Consider the following 4,597-nt stretch of genomic DNA (forward strand, 5'->3'; position numbering starts at 1 on the left):
TTGCTATAAATAATCCATAAAACTACACTGTTGATTTGTTATACATGTTACCAAGGGCTGTTGACTGTTTACCAATACTTCTGTTTATCAGTTCTACCAACATTAGTAAAGACACATTGTTGGCGAAAAGACTAAACTTCTCTCATTGGAGGAACGTTCTGTGCATATACACTGACTGACTAACCGACCAATGGGAGTTCAGTATTACATCACTCACTGTTAGCTTATAAAGTGAAAGTATATACAACGTATATACATAGTCAAAGATAACACTAACAGGTGTTCACACAGGGGGAAAAAACCCGTGGAGGGCTATTAAGTGCTGAGTAGCTATAGCTTATTGAGGTGAGTGAAATATTTTTATCATATGTTTAATAATATATACACACACACACATATATGTCTATAAAGCAATAAACTTCATAAACTTGATAATAATTCCCTGTCCGACGGCGTACATGGATTACATTTTTATATTTTCCAGAGAAGTGAGACAAAAAAGCTCCTGAAATAACGTATATTTCCATTTTTTACAGACTTTTGCTTTTGGCTTGTATCACACAGAATTGGCCGGCTCGATTACCATAATTTTTGTATGGTAACTGGAAACTGTCTGACAGTATATGGGTTACTTTGCTTTAGGATCTTTGTCCGAGAATGGGATAAAAAAAAAACGAAATAGGGCAAATTTCTAAATTTTTTTACAGACTTTTGGCTTGAATCAGCCAGAGTTGCTTGGCTCGATTACAGTAATTTTTTGTATGGTAACTGGAAACTGTTCGAAAGTGTAAAGGGCTATTTTGTGTTAATATTTTTCCAGAGAAAAATACCTTGAAATAAGACGAACTTATACTTTTTGATATACTTTTGGCTTCCACCACAAACAGTTGGCTGGCTCGATTAACGTAATTTTTTGTGTGGTAACTGGAAACTGTTCGAAAGTGTAAAGGGCTATTTTGTGTTAATATTTTTCCAGAGAAAAATACCTTGAAATAAGACGAACTTATACTTTTTGATATACTTTTGGCTTTCACCACAAACAGTTGGCTGGCTCGATTAACGTAATTTTTGGTATGATAGCTGAACACTGTCCGACAGTGTACGTGAGTTTCATTATTTTAGGATTTTTGTCCGAGAATGGGGATAAAAAAGACCCTGATATAGGGCACATTTCCACTTTTTTATAGACCTTTGGCTTTAAATTTAATGATAATTACTTAATAACTTAAATGATACAATTATTGCGTTCCACAACGCATTGTATGCAATTAATATCTAATGAAGGATTTAATAACAAAACAAAGAAGGAAGAGAAACATTGTCTAACATTCTGCTTTATACAATTTTTGCTTCCTGAACGGGTACCCTCAACTGGTTTTAATAAAATGTAAAAACTGTTTACCGCATCTTAAGGTCCCCCGGTAGGGCAGCGGTAAGTATACGGATTTTCAACGGTAAAACCAGGCGTTCGATTCCCTTCAATGGACACAGCAGATAGCCCGAAGTGGCTTTTCTGTGAAAAAACTCATGCACACATCAGCATTGCTATACATTCTTATCCAAAAAAACAAAAGTATTAGTAGAACATCCAGAAACTGGTCAGTTGCCAGTGCGTCAAGAGTTAAAAAAGTTTAACTCTAGAATTACCGATAGCGGTTGTAAAACGAGTCCCTAATTTGAGAGTTAAGAATAAAAAGTTTGCATATGTAGCAATACAACATAATGTTATTTAATTGTCTTTTTATGCTATTGAATTTCCAAGCAGCATAAATACAGAAGGAGGAGATTCGACTGCTACAAAAAAATTTACTTTGATATTATTCGTTACTTTTATTAAGTTTTGACGCAAACTCCAAAATGAATTTGCATTTCTGGCAAGGACCAGATATATACCGTGATAACCAATATACTTAAGTTGATAACCATCATGTTTTCATAAGCCTACCGTCCTTGACATTTGTGTTGCGCAATAATACGAAATGATTAGGTTCGTCTCTTCCCCTTCTATTGCTGACCTAAAAAAAATAGAACGAGTTTATACCAGTTAATTGTTTCTGAGCCACCCCCCCCCTCCTCCCTTACACGGGTGGAACATATCAAGTTCACTTACTGTGTTAAAAGATGGGCATCCCTTCTTATGTCAACAGATGAAACCTCGAATAATGTAGTTTCCTGTATATTTTGGTGATTTAAATTTTCAACGCTTAAAAAATGGGTACCGTGCATTAATAACATAATTTTGTTATAAAGACACACACACACATGCATACATAGGGGAATTTACTTCTGTTTTGCATCATTACAGCCTAGGGACTGTAATTGGCTGAGTTGAGCTCTGCAGCCTAAAATCAATTATTTCGTGTTGGCCACTAAAGGCAAAAACGTGGTGCATCCAAAAAAGTTTTATTAGCCCAAATTAGTGGCTAATTCGTTTTTGAAACTAAACTGTTTTGTAGATATTAAATCTTTAATCGGCTAAACTGTTTTTGTAGCCACTTTTTTGTATATATATATATATATATATATATATTTATTATTTGACCTGTTTTTGATGATTATCCTATTTTGTAGCTATCACCTTTCAGTGGCTAATCTTTTCTTTAACAAGCTTCATTGTTTTTGTAAGTGTTTTTATCAGATGTTTTATACATGAGATTAAAAAAAAAACATTACTGTCTACTGTAATAAAATAAGCTGGGGTTCTGTAGCATGTAGCAGCCTGGCAAGTACAGTTTTTAAGGCGCTCGATTCAAAACCTACGGGTGTAGATCGGGCATTTGTCTGTGCGAAATTTTGAGCAATTATTGCTGAAACGTTGATTATGCGGTATGGAGGCATGGCATATACCCCTACCTTTTATCGACCTATTCCAAATTATTAGCTATTTACTTTCCACACTCTCGTGGTTGCAAAACGTGGTTAACATCATTTCCGCTCATTGTTCGTTTGTTAGATGACATTCTCTGCCCACACGGATTTTTCAGTGCTGTATAGTGAGCCTAGTTTGAACTGAAATATCCTTTGGTGGCTAAACTATGAAGTCAACTGAAACTGATAACTGGCCAATGCTGTTATGGAACAAAAGTACTAGGTGACACACTCTTGGAAGAAAACGTGTTCTCATGTTCCTCAAAAAAAAGGAAATCCAGCGAATAAACCTGAAAGCTACCGACCAATCTTAGAAATAAATAATAAGCAATAGACTAACCACCTTCCTAGAAAACACATCAGAATAAACCAGGCCAGAAATACAAACTTGTTCCATTTCATAAAATTTCTACAAACAACTGATCACCTAGTTAAACTAACTGAAACTGTAGTAGACAGTTTTAACAAAACATTAACTCCCTATCGCTTGCTTTATCGATGTATAAAGTTCCCTATGTCACAGATGAAATTACCGCGAAATATTATCCACTGGTTATCGAAATTTCTGGAAAATAGAAAATGTAGAGTAAATGTGGAGAACACCTACCTAGAGCACTTTATTCCACACGCAGGTGTCCCCCAGGAAGGGTAGTTAGCCCTATACTATTCTGTTTTGGCTCTCAGTTCGTTGATGATGTGGCAGTCTGGAAGAGTTCCCGCTCCTTTAATAGCCGCTACAAACTTACAACCTGTATTAAACCAAATAGTCGAATACTGTCAAAAACATAGAATAAACGTTAAAAAAAACACAAGTTGTATTATTTCCGAAATCCTTTGAAGCACATAGACATTCACTCTAGTTGTACTTACATGGAACACTTTTCCGGGCTTCTACGTCAGCAAATTCTTCAGGCTTGACTTATGGTTCTAAATTAACGTGGACCAAACATATGAACCAAATCCAAAGTAAAGTATGACGACGAGCGAACTATGCTAAAAAATCTGTTAGGTAAAAACACAGGTACATCGCCACAAAACATCATCAAAATATACCAAACATGCAGTAACAAAACACGTTACCCAAGAGGGATTGACATTACACTTACACATATAACATGTAAGCTACAAACAATACAAAACTCAGTCCTCACACAGTTTATAAAGAACCCAGATCCACAAGTTCGGTATTCCTACACACAAAATTACAGCCATTTTATGACACACTTAGATTGTTTGCTTACTATGATCTATAGTTCGCCTTATCATACGTGATGAAAAAGTTCTAAGTACATCTCTCCAATTAATATCTACCATAAATTAACAAAAAGTCCACCTATAGCTAGCTGATAAATATCTAATTAGGTTAATGCATTACAAGTGCTTTTAAAAGGCTACTATGTGAAAAGTATTTCTGCTGTTGGAACTGTTTGTAATGTATAGGACTTTTACACTATCAAATAAAGAGAAGTGACAGAAAAATATTAAATGTTACGAGTAATACTTCTGTAGAAATGGTCTTGAAAAGGGGGTCAACTTCTTTGTACTCAAACTGTAAAGGTACAAACCTAAAAAGTAATTTGTAAATAATTTTTCCGTGAAATCAGCAATGAAATAATTATAAAATATAAATCAGCCGTCAAAGAGAGAAGAAAAGGTCTCCGTTGCGCCTGACTCTCCCAGATTTTAAATAGACCTAAACCCTGTCATGACTCATAGTCCATAGAGAGGG

The 4,597-nt window shown here is 35.2% G+C and overlaps 1 protein-coding gene across 1 annotated transcript in view; it reads left to right on the top strand.

The window, feature by feature from the left end:
* Positions 1-278: 278 nt before the first annotated feature.
* LOC106463072 (putative fatty acyl-CoA reductase CG5065) overlaps positions 279-4,597 on the top strand; it is a 31,628-nt gene continuing 27,309 nt past the window's right edge. The window contains exon 1 of the mRNA XM_013923043.2: positions 279-345. The gene's annotated coding sequence lies outside the window, so the exon portion shown is untranslated. The remainder of the gene's footprint in view (positions 346-4,597) is intronic.

The sequence above is a fragment of the Limulus polyphemus genome, unplaced genomic scaffold (genome assembly GCF_000517525.1).
Source record: "Limulus polyphemus unplaced genomic scaffold, Limulus_polyphemus-2.1.2 Scaffold1317, whole genome shotgun sequence".
NCBI classification, from domain to species: domain Eukaryota; kingdom Metazoa; phylum Arthropoda; class Merostomata; order Xiphosura; family Limulidae; genus Limulus; species Limulus polyphemus.